The sequence below is a fragment of the Sus scrofa genome, chromosome 11, assembly GCF_000003025.6.
Source record: "Sus scrofa isolate TJ Tabasco breed Duroc chromosome 11, Sscrofa11.1, whole genome shotgun sequence".
Classification (NCBI taxonomy): domain Eukaryota; kingdom Metazoa; phylum Chordata; class Mammalia; order Artiodactyla; family Suidae; genus Sus; species Sus scrofa.
In genome coordinates, this window is record NC_010453.5 from 74463750 (window position 1) to 74483709 (window position 19960).

Sequence of the window (19960 nt, forward strand, 5' to 3'; positions counted from 1 at the left end):
ATTTTTGAAAGCAAAGTTACACAGTAACTGTTTTGTTGTTGCTTTATAATTTGTGTTCATCTTTACCAGTACAAAGATGATACCCTAGAAAATGAAAATAGTTTCAATAACAAGATCAAGTATGACCTCACTAATGGAATTCAAAAGGAATCTTTTATAAACATTTATTTTTCTAGTGCACTTACAAATATGTAAAACATTTTGTATTTTGGGGGACATAAAGATGTCCTATTTGCTTTCAAACTTATTTTATTAAACAACAGAGGTAACAATAATAAATATACTTTCAAATAGCACTGACACTTTATCATAATTTTTATATTACCTTTTCCAGTCAATATGTATTTTTAAAATTGCATGTAAATTTAACAATCTTTTGTAAGAAGGGTGTTTTCCCATTCCGCAAAATGTGCTTCCATATTAGCATTTCAACGTAGGAAAGGGAAATGAAAATTGCCATAAGATAAAATCTTAGCATTCCTTTGTGGCTCAGAGGGTTAAGAACTTGATGTAGTGTCTGTGAGGTTGAGGGTTCTCAACCCAGTGGGTGAAGGATCTGGCATTGCCTCAGCTGCAGCATCAATTCTCGTAGCCTGGGAACTTCCCTATGCAGCAGATACAGCCCTAAAAAGAAAGAAAGAAAAAAAAAAAAGGTAAACTCTTTCTCTTAGAAATATGAAAGGTAACATGAAAACACTTTGCTGGATTTAGGACAGCTCTGACAACATTCTGGCCGTCACATGCTTCCCTTGGATTCCTTACCCAAGGGCTTGGGTCCCTGCTTATCCAGACAGCTCTGATGTTTCTTTTATTTGGTCTTCATTACTTTGTTCATAGATTTTCCTATTCCTCCAAATGTGACGCAGGGTGTAATTGTTGACAGTTTATGTGATGTAGTCTCAGATCTAATTCGTGGGGATTTTCATATAAGTGCTTAATGATACGTTTGAAGAGAAGCTATTGAATTCCAAGAACACGGTTAGTTCTTGGAAACATTAATTTGATTTTAATATAACTTTCCCCCCTCAGGTTATGGTTGATTTCTTACCTTGGGAAAATACTAAGTGAATTTAATTCACTCACATTTTGAAAATTTTTGCATTCAGCTTTGTGAGACTGAGAATTTGCAAATAAATGCAAAGCAGAGCCATATTTTTAAACTTAACCCTTTTGGATACAACCTCATTTATCTGACGTTTTAATGTCAGAGATAATAATGCAGATATGCAAATAAAAAATGTTTACAAGCACTTTATTTAAGTGATCATGAATCATATGTGTAAACGTTATCTTTTAACCTTTGGAACATTAAAATACCATAGCACGTCTTCTCTGCTTTACAAAATAAATTATTGCTCATCTGTTAAATATAGTTAGGCTTTCAGGGACTTTTTGGCTTTAGGTCACATTCTGTGTCCTTTTAAGTATCTGTATTGGTCCATGCCTTTTGTTTTGTTGCTTGAGAAGAAAAGGAAGATGTTTGACATTGTTTTTTACGAGAACAAGTACCCAAGTGTGTTTAACAAGAAAAATTGAGGGGGTAACTTCTGCCCCACTGGTTGGAAAATCCAAAATCTTCTTTGCAAATAGAGTCACTCAATGGTTACAACTGGATCAAAAAGTAACAAGTCTTGTCTAAATCTTTGGCCTAAAACCTCCCCCAGTGGCTCCCAGATTAACTCTGTTGTGCCTGGATTAACCTCTCGAAACCCTAGTATTGTTTCTCTTCATTACACTTATCCCCTTGTCTCCTATTGTCTTTGCTTTTCATTAGGGGAAATAAACAGCAGAGGGTTTAAGCCACCGTAAGCTTCTCCAGCTTGGAGTATCTATTTGTGCTTCATACTTGTTCCCCATTTCAATGTAAACATTCATTTGGAATCCAATAACCTTGTCAATAGAAATCATTAACGTGAAGTGCTGAGCGGGCTGTGTGAGCAAATTCCAGCGAGGTCTCTCATTAGCTGTACAAAACCTAAAGCCAGAGATGACAGTTTTGCAACTGAATTAATGGTCCGTTGACCCATCTTGTTGTAAACAAATTGAAAAGAGTATTAGCATATGAGGAACCATATCCGTTTTAATATGATGAATTTGGAAAAGTACAGGATGTCCCTGGAGCCTGTCAACAGACAGCTATTCATAATACACTCGATTCTTTCGTTTTATAGCAAATCTTGAAAACAGATTGGAATATTACATGCATTTAACATACATTTATTGGCAGGGCACGGGATTGAAAAAGACAAAGGAAACATAACTGTATGCTGCCTATGGAACAGAAATAACTTTATTCTGATCTCCAGTTACTATTTCCATTCAAACAGCCATTCCTGACCTTGTCCCAAAGGAAATTTGACATTGATTAGAAAGGCCATGAACGTAGGTCTCTGAACTAAATACTGGGGAAGGCCGAGAGTGATGTTATTTTTCTTAGAAATGGCGTGACAAAGAATCAATACTGGGAGCACTCTATGATGTCATAATTTGATTTACTAGCTGGCCTGCCGGCCAATCGGAGGCTGGTTAAGATCCAAGGTAGCCTTGCTGAGCTCATCATGCTCTTCTCTTTACATACAAATTTAATCTTGACCTAAGCTTAGAGCCCCGAAGATTAGTCACCCTGTCATGACGAAGTGAAAAGACTTACAAAACTGGAACCTTCATTCGTGGATTATTTATTTACGGTTTTCCATGGCTTAGTAGCTTTTTCTGTTCCCTTCTTCTGCTAACAGTGTAGAGAGCTCAGAGGTTTTTATTATTATTGTTGTTGAATTATAGTTGATTTGTGTTAATTTCTGCCGTACATCAAAGTGATTCAGTTATCCAGGTACACATATCTATTTTCTTTTTTTTTTTTAGATTCTCTTCTCATAGAGATCATCACAGAATATTGGGTAGAGTTCCCTGTGCTATACAGCAGGTCCCCTTTAGCCAGTCATTCCATATACCACAGTGTGCATGTGCCAATCCCAAACCCCCAGTCCACTCCCCTCCCTGCGACCCTTTTGGTAACCATAAGTTTGTTTTCAAAGAGCCCAGGGCTTTTACTTCATCCCTGAAAATGGTTCTCAAATGCAAGTCTATAGTTCGGTGCTGAAGAGAAGGACCCATGAGGCTTTCCAGGAAAGGAAGCCTGTTCTCACTATTATTTTCTTAACAGGCAACCCAGAAGGAAAGCAATATGCCTATGTTCTTTTCCTCAGTGTACAAAATGAATCTATCTATATGTGAATTTTGAATTCGTCATTTTCGTCAGAAAGAACATTCAGGGTTTGGGGCTGGGGCTAGAACCAGCTCCATGATTTGGGGGGTCCAGTGCCTTTTGTTTAACGAATTGTTAAAGATGCCAAGGCTGGCCAGAGCAGAGCATTAAACCAAGCTCAGGGCCAGTCTAGGCTCCATGACATCAGTCCTGGTTGAAGCAGAGTCTTAACATTATTCAACGGCATTTGCTTAGGAGACTGAGGAATGCCTGACTCCTACCTCAGATCCCAGCCACCCCAGCTTAGGAGGCTCCGGAGGCAATTACAGACGTAAGTGACAATGGGAGAGAAATAAAACTCAACATACCACTCTTTTCTGCATTGGCCTTTCACCCAGTATCTGCAGAGCCCTTTGGTAAACAAGGCTGGAGAATGCTGCCTAATCTAAAGCCACAATCTCCTCTTCACGACCTTAAGCTTAAACCCAATTTTAGAATCTCGCCATCCTCCCCCGAGGCTGACTTACTCTGAGAGTGAAGGAGATGAAAAAAATCCAAACCCAAAGAGCAGACCATGAAGACACTGAGAGGAAGCAGGATGGTGCTGGGCATGGGAGGGAACCTTAGCTCAGTGAACCATTTTGGCCAAAAAGACACCACATTTCGGAGCCTCATCTTTGGATGCCTGGCAGCTTCACCCATGATGCAGCTGATCATGGAGCTGGACCAAGTGTATGCGCCAATACTTCCGGTCGGGGCTGAGCAGGGAGAGAGACCGTGGCCCATTCCTCCCCTTAATTCAGTAAAAAACAAGAAGAAAAAAATAAGTAATTTCTATCGAGCATTTTTCCAGTTGAAGGTTATTGAACTCTTTGAAAATAACAGATGTTCTCCGAAGAAAATGTAAAAAATAAGTCATTGAAAGCAAGAGCCAAGGATAATAAAGAAGAAAAACCAAACTGAATTTTCTATTCTCCTCACAAGTCAAATATAAGTGGTATCCGCATTTGGGTGTATATCTCTTCTTATCTTTGTTTCATGCATTTATAGTAATACATGTATGTTAATAAAAATTGCCACTGTGCTACATGTTCACTGCTCCTTTTGCTGAGCAAAATATAGGGAGTGTCTTTAGGCCAACAATTATTTTGCGACATCTTCATCTTAATGGCTTCCTAGTGTTCTTTCATAGGTATTGCCTTCAATCCTTTTTCTGGATAGTTATGTTGATTAATAACTTAAGCTATTATAAATGAATGTCCTCGTACATATGACATTCTGACATTTCTGGTTATTTTCATAAATTGGATTCCTACAAGTAAAATGGGTGCCTCAGTTGGTGTGCATATTTCAAAGGCTTTCCTGTATTAGTGACAGCATGATGATTTGCAAATCCACTGGCAGGGTAGGAAAGAGATGCTTTGGCCAGGGCTGGGCACGATCACTCTTTGTCCTTTTTTTTTTTTTTCTTTCTAGGGCCACACCTTCAGCATATGGAAGTTCCTAGGCTAGGGGTGAAATCAGAGTTGCAGCTGCCGCCCTACACCACAGCCACAGCAACACTGAGTCCAAGCCGCATCTGCAACCTACACCACACCTTGTGGCAACACTGGATCCTTAACCCACTGAGTGAGGGCAGGGATCAAACCCGCACCCTCATTGGCACTAGTTGGGTTCTCCTAGATTCCAAAAGGAACTCCTAGACTCAAGAAAAGAGCGATTCAATAGACATGCCATAGAACTGTCAACTCTTCTCATTCGTTTTATCCCCATCATGACCCTGAAAAAGAAATTCTTTCTCTTTCCTCTTTAAAAAAAACCAAAACCTTTATTTCAATTACTCTTTCCATTTTTAGAATTTTTTGCAAGATTAATGCATGGGAAGGATTGCTGCATATCCCAAGTGAAAAATCCTCCTTTTTTGTATGTGAAATGCGGTGAGAAGGTGAAGTCAGACACAGAGGTGCTGATTACAGTGTCTGTGGCTCACTCCCGGAGCGCCACCGAGACACCACTTTCAGCAGAGGCAACATTTCGAACAAGATCCATTAGTACTGTTTTCCCTCTGACAGTCTGGGAGACGTGAAGGGTTCGTGATTTTCTGCTCTCATTGCTGTGATCTGATGTTTGTATCTCCAAAGGCCCTGACGAGTGAACTGTGAATCTGAAACTGAAGAAAGAAAGTAAGGAGGATGTCCCCGAGTGAGTCATGTGGGTAAGTAGCCCTGTCACCTGAGCGTCTAGGTCTGGACACGGGGCAGTTACCATCATCATACTTATTGTGGGATGTGCACTTGCCAACAGATGCTGCTTCAACACACAGGTCTGTGAAGGGAGTTGGCCACCTAGGATCCAAATAGGAGGAAAATTCTTTTTGGTGGGGCGAGGACTGACATAGATTAGGAAATACTGAAAGCAACTGGGCAACACGCTTAGTGACAGGCTTTTCTGTGTGTGTGCATGAAGCCGTGAGAATACGCCATGTGTGATATTGTGCTGGTAGAAGTAGAACGTGTTGATGAAATAGAACAGGTGAGGAGGGCAAGCTTCACTCAGCAGGATTTGTGGACAGGCAGGAAGGATGCAGGCATGAGAAGAAAGGCTTGAAGGGACTGTGATGTTGGCTCCCTTGAGACCAAAGAATGTTCTAGAATAGAATTGGAAGGTTCGTACATAGAACAGCCTGAGGTGGTGTTGCAAAGAGTTTGTGATGCAAAGAGAAAACCCAGTGAAACATCATTCCTGAGAAAGCCTCGGCCGTAGGCTTGCCTGTCATTTCTTTCTTCAGGATAATTTTCAAAGGGAATGTCTAAATGTTTGTGAACATATACTGTTTTCCTTTCCTTCAGCTCACATTGCTTCAAAGGAAACAATCAGAAAGGAGTCAAGAGAGGGGACAGCATAGTCATGTCTAATTTTACACTGATTACCCCGAGTCCTTCTCTAAACCCTGGAATGTTTTCCATTTCTCATCGGAAATGTTAGTATCGCTGCCTGGCATGTCAGAAAGTGGTAGAGAGAACAGTTTGGCCTAATCAGTTTCATTTTGCATAGTAGAAACGCTCAAAGGAGAATGTTTAATTTATTACCTTGTGAAAAACAAAGCTCTGAATTATAGATTATAATTATTTTTTATGTGACTCTTTTCTGAAGGTTGTTTTGTTTTGTTTCTTTTTTTTGTCTTTCTAGGGTCACATCTGCAGCATATGGAACTTCCCAGGCTAGGGGTTGAATCAGAGCTGCAGCTGCTGGCCACAGCCACAGCCATGTAGGATCCCAGCCCTGTCTGCAACCTACACCATAGCTCACGGCAACGCCAGATCCTTAACCCCCTGAATGAGGCCAGGGATCAAACCCACGTTCTCATGGATACTAGTTGAGTTTGTTACAGCTGAGCCATGGTGAGAACTTCATCCTTTCTGAAGGTTTTAAAGATCGACTTGCTTTGTGCCTCTTTATCAGAAAATTATTAAAGATAAAATTAAGAGATTTTTTATTAAGTATAGAACTTTATGGCTTAGACAGTTATACAGAGAATATTATAGTAAAGTGTTTTAAAAAGTGTATATTATTTTTTGTGCATAGATAATCTCCGGAGAGCACAGATGCTTTTGAGTTGGAAATAGGAGGAATTACAGCCCGGTTTTCAAGGATGTTAGAGAGACTCTTGAGTAGTGAATCTAAAGGTCATTGGGTCAAGGTTTGGTTTACACCTCTCACTTGGCGAAGCCCCTGTTAACTAAACAGAGCACGGTGGGTGCACAAAGCAGCTCACGCAGCTGGTGACCATCAAAGAACCCTTTGGTCACTTTCCCAAATTTGAAACTGCCTGAGGCAAACAAGAAATGAACATATTTCCACACTAACAGCTAAAATGAACATCAGTTAATTTCTAAGAAAAAATTGTTCATTATGGAAGGTAAGCATTAAACTTTCCTTACCCTTAAAAATACCCATACCTCCGTCAACTATTTATCATCTAGCTATCTATCTGTGATCGATCAACACATGTGTATGTGTATAGACAGTTACATAGACATATATATCTATGTGTTATTTCTCTGTATCAATAGATAATATTTCTATATCCACAGGCATATATCTATATATTTGGTCATATCTGTGTATATAGATTTACAATATATCTCAATATATTTAGATTTTCAGTGTATAGTAAATAGTAATATAGTAATATATATATTATATATATACAGTATGTAGTAATAGAGTAAATAGATCTCAATGCATTTCAATATATAGAAAGAGATTTTAATTGCTGTTGTCAAGAATGAAGATTGAATCTTCCCTACAGAAAAAGAGGAAAGCTATGAATGGGTAAATAGATATACTGGTAGAAATGGATATAGATATGGATATGGATCTATATGGGTATGGATATCGATATGGACACGGATATAGATATAGTTAGAGGTATAGATATGGATATGATATAGTTACATGTATAGATATGGGTATGGATATAGATATAGATGCAGATATAGATATAGTTAGAGGTATAGATATGGATATGCTATAGTTACATGTATATATATGGGTATGGATATCGATATGGATACGGGTATAGATATAGTTAGAGGTACAGATATGGATATGATATAGTTACATGTATATATATGGGTATGGATATCGATATGGATACGGGTATAGATATAGTTAGAGATACAGATATGGATATGATATAGTTACATGTATAGATATGGGTATGGATATAGATATAGATGCAGATATAGATATAGTTAGAGGTATAGATATGGATATGATATAGTTACATATATAGATATGGATCTATATGGGTATGGATATCGATATGGATACGGGTATAGATATAGTTAGAGGTATAGATATGGGTATGGATATGGATATGGATACGGATATAGATATAGTTAGAGATATAGATATGGATATGATATAGTTACATGTATAGATATGGTATGGATATAGATATAGATGCAGATATAGATATAGTTAGAGGTATAGATATGGATATGATATAGTTACATGTATAGATATGGATCTATATGGGTATGGATATCGATATGGATACGGGTATAGATATAGTTAGAGGTATAGATATGGGTATGGATATCGATATGGATACGGGTATAGATATAGTTAGAGGTATAGATATGGATATGCTATAGTTACATATATAGATATGGGTATGGATATCGATATGGATACGGGTATAGATATAGTTAGAGGTATAGATATGGATATGCTATAGTTACATATATAGATATGGGTATGGATATCGATATGGATACGGGTATAGATATAGTTAGAGGTATAGATATGGATATGATATAGTTACATATATAGATATGGATCTATATGGGTATGGATATCGATATGGATACGGGTATAGATATAGTTAGAGGTACAGATATGGATATGATATAGTTACATGTATAGATATGGGTATGGATATCGATATGGATACGGGTATAGATATAGTTAGAGGTATAGATATGGATATGATATAGTTACATGTATAGATATGGATCTATATGGGTATGGATATCGATATGGATACGGGTATAGATATAGTTAGAGGTATAGATATGGATATGCTATAGTTACATGTATAGATATGGATCTATATGGGTATGGATATCGATATGGATACGGGTATAGATATAGTTAGAGGTACAGATATGGATATGATATAGTTACATGTATAGATATGGGTATGGATCTATCTGGGTATGGATATAGATATAGATGCGGATATAGATATAGTTACAGATATGGATATGGGTATGGATATGGATATAAGTATAGATACGGATTTGGATATGGGTATGGATACATATACTTCTTTCTCCCACTTTGTCCTAAAACCTGAAGAAGGAAGGCAAATAATCCCATCGGAAATACAGATCTAGGAGTGGAATTGTCTTCCAAAGAAATTTCAGAAATAAAGCCAGAGCTGGATGACAGGTATATCACATACTATTTAAAGAAAATCTGGGGGTCCCGTCATGGCTCAGCTGTAACGAACCTGACTGGTATCTATGAGGATGCAGTGGGTTAAGGATCCAGTGTTTCTGTGAGCTGCAGGTTGCAGACACAGCTCAGATTCTGGTTACTGTGGCTGTGGCATAGGCGGCAGCTGTAACTCTGTTTTGACCCCTAGCCAGGGAACTTTCTTATGCCACAGATATGGCCCTAGAAAGACGAAAAAAGAGAGAGAGAGAGAGACGAAAGAAAGAAAGCAAGCAGGCAGGCAGGAAGAAAGGAAGCGGGCAGAGAGAGAGAAAGAAAGAAAGAAGAATTCACCAGGCTGAAAAATTCCGACTTCATTTTGGGGATGAGGCGTTGTATTTGAGCTGACCCAAGTGTGACCTCAGGAAGAGGTAGACCTGGGTAGAGAGGTAACTGGTATCTGGATAGAACTGACTGGAGAGTAAGTGGATAACCCAGCTTTACCAACTACTTGACCTTGGTTTGTTTCTCAGTTTTCGAGTCTGTAACTTGTGGTGTACTAAGTGGTACACACAGTGGGTGCAAACGGCGCCTGGTACACAGTAAGCCCTCAATAAGTTAGTTGTTGTTTACAAGGAGGAGTGAGGACTGGTGATCTTTGGTGACAACACTTCTTTCCTGACCGCTAAATTCAATGGGGCGAGGTATGCTGAGAATGGTTGGTTTACATTTTTAAAAAATTCTGCAAAATACTTATGTTCTCCCCAGTTTTTCTCATAACATCTTCACATCTAAAATTCTTTCTTTCCTGTTGAGGTCACTTGTTATTAGAGACATTTTGGAATATATAACAATGCCTGGAAAAATATCACATACATTCTTGATTTAATCCAGTCCAGACCTGAAGACTTGTTTCTGTGGCGGGTGCTGCTATGCTAGCGTATTAGAAAGGCTGGCTCCAGGAGGGTTCCAGTTCATGGACCGTGGAATCACACATTCACCAGTTCTAATTCCTCTCCCTTACTCTTCAATCATATAGATTAGCCAGATAACAACTCCTAAACTATCATTACAAATATGGGGAAAAGAGTATCTACCTCCTAAAGTTATTAGAATTTTTCTACCAGTAGTAGAAAAGTATTGAACTGAATGCCTAAAAAGGTGTTCAGTAAACATTAGTCATTATTGAGTGTAGGATTAAAAAATATTTATTCATTTTCCTTTCTCTAAATTCTGCACTAAGCTATTACACTGAAGTTATTGAATTATAAAGTATGCATTAACAACCTAAAATTATATTTGTGACTTACAATTGGCCTCCTTAAGGAGAAGTACTTTCGACTACTTTATCTTTATACGTGTTTCATTTTTTTATGACACCATATTCTGTGTATTTTTCCATTATCATCACACCATCCCCAAACAAGGCAGAAATTTCCTTTAGGGGAGGACCTTCTTAGCTTTTGCACTGCATCTTGAACTGTCTTTGATGGAAAACTCTCCAAGGTTAAGGGCTGTATCTATGCCTTCTAAAACTTCCCTGAGTGTCTATCTGGTGCCCTGCAGGCTGCAGACAATTGCTTTATTTTATTTACTGACGGAGTTAGATAATTAGGCCGTATATTTGAATGGCCCACACCAAATGGTTTACTGTCCCAGCTGTGCAGAGGTAATGTTACATTGGAGAGAAACATATATTTTCAGTGTTTAGTTAACTCGAGTCACAGCAATGTACAATGACCCACACCAGGAAATCTTTGATTACGTAGGCAACTCTTAGGAGATATACAGCATTTTATGAATTGATTATTCCTATCTTCCATATTTCTGTGGTCTCTACATACAGATCATTAGGCAGAAATAGCTCTTGTTTCAGACCTACGTAAATCTTTCAATAGGGAGTAAAGCACTCTGGTTTAAAATGTTACACTACTATATTTAATGGGATTACCTTCTAGAGTATGAAGTGAGAAATAAATTATTTGGGGAAATGTAATCAATGATGCTATAAAAATTAATTGCAAAAGACTGGGCTCATTTAACTTCTGTTCTGTAAAAATGGTCAATGGGGAAAAATACGGTTAAAGCTACTGTAGGGTAAATCTGTCAATAATTGTCGGGCACCATATAATACTGAGTTTCAAAGGACTCAAGGAAACTCAATTAGGTTTACTTTTATGGAAAGCATACAAGTATGAAATCATTTTGCACAATGGTAATCTCAGTATATATATATATTTTAGGCATCTTTTGTATTTTTTTCCTAATGTTTTATTATGAAAATGTCCAGATACAGCAAAGTTGAAGGCATTTTTGGATGAACATCAATATATTTGCCATCTGGATTCTAGCATTAACATTACACTAAAGTTTCTTTATCACATGTGTATCCATTTTTTCCATTCCTCTGTCCATCAATTAATCATCCTATGTTGTAGACATATTTCAAAGTAGATTGCAGATGTCATTGTATGCATTTGATACATTTAATGTAAGTTGCCAACTATGCAATTCCTTCTAAGTACTTAAGCGTGTATATCGTGAATTAGAATTTAATAGCTATATTCTTTTGATGTTAGATTGACATAAAATGAAATGCACTTATTCTTAGTGTACGTTTTCTGGATTTTGGCACATGTTTACATCTCTGTAACCCCATGACCTATCCAGTGCTATCAAGGTCCAAAACATCACCTTCACCCTAGAACATTTCTTCTGGCCTCATCCAAGTCAGTCCTCATCCACCCTTGTTATTTTCTTTCACCACTGAAGATTTTTCCCTCCTCTAGAATTTCATATCAGAGCAGTTTTGATTGACATGATTCTTGTTTTCCTTTGTGTAGCACATCTCTAACTCAGAGCAATGCCTTTGAAATTCCTCCCTGTTCTTGTCTGTAGACATCTTTCGTTCCTTTTACTGGCTAAGTAATATTCCATTGTGTGGATATACCATGGACTGTTTGTGCGCTCTCCTGTGGATGGGTATCTGGGCTCTTTCCAGTTTGGGGCTGTTGTGAATAAAGCTGTTATGAAAATGTAGTATCATTTTTTTGTGAAAGTATGTATTTTATTTATTTTTGGTAAATGTTAAGTTGAGTTGTTTTTCTTTTTCCCCTAATTTTTCAAAACACAACCTATGGGGTGGGTACTGTTACTATCACTATTTACAAATGAAACAATCCGGAAATGTTATGAATGCCCAGGTGGTAAGTGATAGAACCAAATTTTGAACCCAATAATTTAGCTCCAAAATTCCCATTTCTAGTACATGATGGTTAAAGTAATAGGAAACAAACCTGGAGATATACCCAGGAGACAGATCATAAAAAGCTGTATAAACCAGTTTAAGGGATTTAGGCTTTACTTAGGCTTTATCTTATGTGGGGAGCATCCTAAGGCATTCATTTCTGTTTGCTGTTAAGGGTTTTTAAATAAAGGGTGACATGCTTACCTCTGTGTCCTAGGAAGTGACCACATTTCCAGTTGTGTGGAGGGGACAGTAAATATGAAGCTTAGTGGAGCTGTAATTATGATTGATACCTTCATTCAATTATTCAGTAAATATCTATTGAGTACCTACTATGGGTTAAAAAGATATTCCAGGTCTGGGAATCTACACTGAACAAAAGATCTTTCATGGTGCTTACATTTCAGTGAGTAGAGAAAAACAGCAACAACAAAAAATAAAAATACATAGTCTTTCAGGTGGTAACAGGTACAACAGAACAACAAAGCAGGTTAAGCGAGAAAGAGCGTTTCTTAGAGAGTGGAAGCCATCGCAGTTTTATCAAATGGCTCAGGAAAGTCTCTCATCAGGGAGCTAAATGCAGAGCTGAGTTGTGGAGGAAGTGGGTTATACAGATATCTGGAGAGAGAGGGCTCTATTCAGAGGAAATAACATGTGCAAATGTCCTGATTTGCTGGGCTCGTAAAAGGAACAGTTGGAGGAAGAGAGAGTTGGAGAAAAAGTCGGGTTGCTCTCAAAACACAAACATTAAAACCAAATATAGCCATTCTAGAATCGTTGCTGTTAGCATCAGCAGATATTAGTTACAGTTTTATCTTGTCTTAGATGAAAACTGCTGTGTGGAGGGGTGGATTAAGAAAAGATCCCTGAATATTTCTGTTTGTGCGTATCTGGCTTTTTTCCTCTTGGTGTAGTTAAGATTAAATGGTGAGTGGTAGGTGTAAGAGTTTATCCCTCTTGAAAAATATCCATGGACTTTCTGATCACTTTTTAGTGATTTGTGGTATCCCCAATATATCCTCAGTTCGTTGCTCTTTTTGAGAACCTCTTGTGCATCTAGAACTAGTCTATTGCAAGAAAGCGACCGTATGCTTCCCTTTTTCATTTTCTTTTTTCACTGTCACACTTCTCATTGCAAACATGCATTTGTTGGCTCACGGTTCCTTGAGTGTCTCATCTCTATGTTTCTGGTTACAAACACGACTACATGTGCTTCTCAAATGAGAGGAGGAAGTCGCCTCACTGGAACTGGTCTTTTTAGGTACTCCGCTTACCAAACACCTCTTCAGCATTTGCTCTGGTTGATATTTTCATAGGTTGAATGTCAGTGATTAACCACAAAATTCGCTTTCAGACACCACAGCTCATCCCAGGACCTAACATCAGGACCACTTTTCAGAGGGAGATGTCAGACGAAACATACCCGAGATGTCCCTGGAATGCATGGAAAGGAGTTTGGGGTACTTCTGTAGGGTCAGGGATAGGGTTAGAGTCAGAGTTAGGGTCAGGGTCAGGGTCAGGGTCAGGGTCAGGGTTCCCAAGCACCAGAATAGCATTAATCATGTGCTTGTCTATTTCAAAGCCTCAACCTACTTCAGAGCAAATATTTGATATCATCTAATATTTCAGTTTTTGCAAGTAATATATTCAAATCACTTTATTTGCTCCCTATTCTGCCTTTGCTGATGAAATTAATATTAAGCACGCTTTCTGTTCTCTAGGCTGCCTTAAAAATCCAAAAAGAGATAAAATACTCTCCAGCCAGTCTCTATAGGGAAGGATGGAGCATTCTTCCTAAGACTGGCTTCCCAATGTCGCTCTTGGATGCACTCTTGGTGTTTCGCAGTACCTTGCTTGTCCTGTGCCGCCTCGTGGCAGGGAGAACAGTCTGGGGGAAGCCACTGAGTCCTGATCCCACAGTAATCCCACTGCTCTCTGATTTGGTCAGATGACCCCGATACCTGGTGGCTTTCAAAAGGACACACTCCAGAACAAAAACAATGTGGTTGTTCTCCCTGTGGACTGACACTATCTGCAGAGCATCTTCTGTAATTGTTGCTCTTCCTACTAGCTGGTCTGTAGGTCAGCCAACCTGCTCTCATTGTTTCATTCTGGGCTCTGACAGCACCCTGCCGTTTCCCTCAGGCTCCCTTCCTCATTTGCTTCCCATCTACCTTTCCGCTGGAGGCGATGGCTTGAAACACCACCATCTGTTTTTTTTTTTTTTTCAGTCAGAGAACTCCCACCGTGGACGTGCAGAGGCAAAGACACAAGAGCTCAGACGCCAGGCGACTCCCTGGGCCCAGAGCTTGGACACATTCCAGAATGGGGGGCACTGGAGTGAGGGACTCAGGTGTCAGTCTAGTGACAGGTTACAGGTGGCCAGAGACAGAGCTCAGTGTCTGTTAAATGTTTTTCTTTGACTCTCTTCCGGAAGGCGGTGGGAACCCCCCCACCCTGCACCACCCTGAAGAAATTAGCTAAATGTTCCACTGGCCTCCAGGGGCCTCTTGTCTTGATGCAGAAGGTGGGCTTCGAGGGGCCTGATTTTGGGAGATACTGAGCGTCCTCGCGTGCTTCCTAAGAGCCTTACGGGAGACTCTAAAGATGTTGACGTCATCCCCCACGAGGCAGTTCTATCAGAAATAAGGAGAGTGTCCCCGGAGATATACGGGGGAACAGCCAGGAGCTCCCATCACAGAGATGCCCTTGTCCCCTTCTTTCCTCTTATGAAATCCTCTGTGGGAGGAAAGGGGACCCTGTATTTGTAAAGGTCCCTTCTGCTGCAGTCGTCAACACAGCGCAGAGGCCAGGGAAAGATGTGTGCCTTCATATTCCTTAATTTTCTGGTCTATTTCCTTCCTATCTCTAAGCTCTTTTTTCAACAGACCTCTCTCAACCTGATGCAGGAGAAGCAAGACAGATTCCGTCTAGTTTCCGTACCTATTTTTCTGCTCCTACAGGTCTGAGCTCACATTTATGTGGAGGAGCCCAAAGAGGAAGCCTTGTGAAGTGGCAGAGGAATTGATTTTAAAAATCTTTGTTGTTCGCCTTTCTAGGCATTTTAAAGTTTAAATTTAACCCTCAGTGACATTCACCCTAAAAGTTTTTATTTTTGAGGCTAACGTAGTTGACTAAAACTCAATGTAGTGAATGCAGAAAGGATATTATCTCATTACCTTTTAAACATCACACGAACGATTTGTATATAATTTCAATTAAGAAAACAGATGGCAATGTTCTGAAAGTAAAAGAATTTATTATTGTGTCTTACCCTGTTTTATTACTAGGTTTTTTACTTTATTTCCCAATCTACATGTAGACCAGAGTGTATTCAAACAGTAATTAAAAAAACAAATGGGTGATTCTCCCATTTTGCATGTTATTCATAATCGGCATAGGCTATATCCCATCCTATCACTGGCCATAATTCTTAAACCAGTATCTTTTTTTCTGTCTTTTATAAGTTTTTATTTTCACTTTCTAGAAGTGCTAGTCTGCTTCTCAGACTGACATGATTCTACCCTCTTCCTTCATCTGCTTATTTTAGCTGCATTGCCTTTCACCTCTGAGCACTCCTGTGCAACCTCCCACACCCCAGCCATTAATCATTCAACAACAAATATCTTGGGAACAGTGGTTGAAAAATGAGTTGGATCCTGGAATTTTCTGCTTGGTATTCTAATGGAGCTTCCATAAAGTCCACTTTTTGATAATTCTTTAAAAAAAAAAAACTAAGCCCTATGAGAAAAACAAATTGGAAAAGGCAGCATTCAAAGAAGGGGCTATTTGCCTGCCTTCTAGGAGTACCACTATCTTGGAATCAGACACACCAACACTGTTGCTGGTGGGATGGTTCTCGTCCTCACTCCATCCCGCATCAGGCAGGAGTGTGCTGTCCCACTGGAGTTGCTCGAAGAACCTGATCCACGTGGGTCTTGGTCCAGGAGAAAAATGAAACTCAAAGGAGAAAATGAGGGCAATTCATTTTTGTTTTTTTCTGACATAGTTTTTGATGTCTAGAGCCTGCACTTCCTAAAGCAAATCTTGAACTCACAGCCACCTCTCAATCTTCTGCTCATTTGTTCCCTTTGCTTAGATTGTCCTGTCTCTTCTCCTCTTGAGAGAACATTTTGCTTATCATCCAAGATTGAGTTTTCTGAGAAATAACCCCATCCAACTGGTTAAAATGAAGATTACCCTATTTCGGACTTGCATAGCTGTTTATCAGCTCCTCTGCTATGAATATGATGATACTTAGAGTGTATTACAGACAGGTGCACACATGTTGTCTTCTCCCTGAGGTTTCAGATTCCTTGAAGACAACCCTGAATGTGTACAGAGTTGAAATATCTATTACGTATCAAGTGTGTATGCATATTGCCCTATTTGTAGATGTTTTCCACTGTTCATATTTATTGTGACTAAGTCAAAAAATACAAATCAACTCCAACTACTTTCCTTCTGACTCATATAAACAAGCACTCCCCAAATACCAAATTACCTGGTAATCTACCATGACTGTTTCAAAAGAAATACTGCATGCCAACAAAAGAATACATGTGAAAATGCTTCGGAGATTACAATCATAAAACTTAAACTAGTGGGTATTACACAGAGAACTTCAAATACTGGCCCCCCAAACCTTAACTTACTTCTTCTTCTTCTCCACCATGGAAATTATTTTATTTCCTGAACTTTTATAAACCGTTTTCCCTTCCTTCTTTGGTCAGAATTCAATATTAGCGCCTTTGAGGTCAGGCCGCTGGTCAGGTAAACGAGGACTCTTGACTCCTCTTGTATGAGACACTTACTCTGGTCAGTCCGCTGTGAAGCTGAAGGCAAAACCAAGTCCCACGTTCAAATTTGCAGGCTGAGTCTGCAAGGTCTTTCTCTACTGCCTAGCTCTTAATTTAGCTTGAAACTGAAACAAGCCTGATGCCTTCACTTTATCTAAGGATACTGGTCTTATTCATCCTGAGGATGTTGGAGGACTTCTGGACAGTCCTGGAGGGACACTTCATTTACTTGGGATTTTAGAGGCCCAGTGTGATACTTAGAAAAAAACGTTCCAAATCTTTGGCACTCCTCCTCCAAAAGGTGGAGATGAACTCTTCTCCTCTTGAATATGCACCTGAGTTAGTATTTTGATCCTAATAAATAGAATGGGGCAGAAGTCATGGTAACCCCTCAGGGCTATGTTCTCTATTTTAAGACCACATACCTACAAACAGCCTAAATATCCACAGAGAGATGAGTGGATTAAGAAGATGTGGTACATATATACAATGGAATACTACTCAGCCATAAAAAAGAATGCCATTTGCAGCAACATGGATGCTACTAGAAATTCTCATACTAAGTGAAGTGAGTCAGAAAGAGGAAGACAAACACCATACGATGTCACTTATATGTGGAATATAAAATATGGTACAAATGAACCTATCTACAGAAGAGAAACAAACTTACAGACATAGAGAACAGACCTATGGTTAACAAGGGGAAGAGGATGGAATGAGATGGACTTGGAGTTTGGGGTTAGTAGATGCAAACTATTACATTTAGAATGGGTAAGCAAAGAGGCCCTACTGCACAGCACGTGGAACTATGTCCAATCTCTTGGGATAAACCATGGTGAAGGATTATATATATGTGTGTGTGTGTGTGTGTGTGTGTGTGTGTGTGTGTGTAGGTATATATATGTATATATATGTGTATGTATATATATGTGTGTGTGTATATGTATGTATATATGTATGTGTGTATATATGTGTATATATATATGTGTGTGTGTGTATATGTGTATATATATGTGTGTGTGTGTGTATATGTGTATATATATATGTGTGTGTGTGTATATGTGTATATATATGTGTGTGTGTGTGTATATGTGTGTATATATATATGTGTGTGTATGTATATGTGTGTGTGTGTATATATGTATATATATGTGTATATATATATATATGTATAGCAGAAATTGGCACAATATTGTGAATCAAACATACTTCAATAAAAAAAATTTAAAAGACCGTATATCTAAAAAAAAGACAGTATTGCTTCTGCCTCGATCTCTCTCTTTTGGGTCACCACCCAGGTCACAAATGTAACCTCTTAGCTTTAGGCAAGGCTGTTACAGAATGGAACTGAGATCTCTTGCTGACAACCAGCACACCGTGCCAGCCATGTGTGTGAACCATCTTAGTGGCGGATCCCCCAGCCCCAGTCAAGCCTTCAGATGACTACAGCCCTGGCTGCCATCATGGTTATGACCGCTTGGGGGCACCTGGCTGAGCTGAACCAGGACCTACACATTGATGGTCTCTCTGATTCCTGATCCACAGAAAATATGACAATAGATGCTCATCCCTGCCTTAACCCACTAAGCTGTGAGGACATGCAGGCAGACTGTGAGGAGGTCTACAAGAGAAACCAAGTCTTCCTCCCAGCAGCCAGCACCAGCCCACCAGCCATGTGAGTGAGCCTTCCCAGAAGCAGATCCTTCAGGCCTCATCAGCCCTTTAAATGACTGAGACATTTGCCAACACTTAGAGCATAACCTTGCAAGAAACCCTGAATCAGAACCGCTCATATAAGCCCCTCCCAAATTCCCAGCTCACCGTAGTGGTTATTTATTGGCTCACAACAAATTTCCCACAAACATAATGGCTTTGCAAATTAAACAGCTATTTTCTCGGTTCCCTTGAAGGGGATCAGCTGGATGTTTCTGGCCCAAGGTCTCTCATGAGGTCACAGTCAAGGTGTTGACCGGGCTGGAAGTGCTACTTCCAAGATGTTTTCTTCATGTGGCTGTCAGGCAGGCCTCAGGTCCTCACTGACCACTGGCAAGAAGCCACAAGCTTCCCTCCTGTGGACAGGCTGCTTGAGTGTCCTTACAACATGGCAGCTGTCTCCCCTAAAATCGAGTGATTCATGAGAGGGGGTAACGTAGGAACCATGGTGTCCTTTATGACCTGGCCTGGGAAGTGACATATTGTTCCTTCCACAGTGTCCTGTTGGTTTCCCAGGTAACCATTCAAGTGGGAGAGGACCATACAAGGCTGTGAAAACCAAGAGGTGGGGCTCCCCATGGGCCGTCTTGGAAGCTGGCTCCCAAGGGAGAGAGCAAGTGGTTGCTATTAACACCACTAAGTTTGGGAGCCATTCCTCAGACACACAAACAAAGCATGTGGAATATGCTGGTTATCCCTGCTGATTCTAAGTGAAGGGTGTTAGTGCTTCGCCCTCTCTGGCCATAAGTGCAGGAGACGTCCTGGACCAGGAGGGCACACACTTGGCATAGACCTCTGTTGTTGGACTGGTATCCTAGAGATCTCAGAATCCCTGGAATCGGCTTGACATCCTAGCAGCTGGTGCCTGGGCATAGCTCTTGGCAGTTCGCTAGCCAGATTTATGGATCTATTTTTCTACCTCTGTGTGGGTCAGATTTTACACTTTTACCTAAGTTACAACCTTGGATTCTAAAACCTTTGTAGTCCTCTGGTCAACAAATGTCATCCGCCTCTAGAACAAGGTTTTACACCATGACTCTTCAGAGAGAA

General features: G+C 39.7%; 1 long non-coding RNA gene across 2 annotated transcripts in view; it reads left to right on the forward strand.

Annotated features, from left to right (window-relative positions):
• LOC110255854 overlaps positions 1–6388 on the forward strand; it is a 154343-nt gene extending 147955 nt beyond the window's left edge. For both annotated transcript variants that reach the window (XR_002336752.1, XR_002336753.1), the window contains one exon: positions 5347–6388. This is a non-coding gene — a long non-coding RNA (uncharacterized LOC110255854). The remainder of the gene's footprint in view (positions 1–5346) is intronic.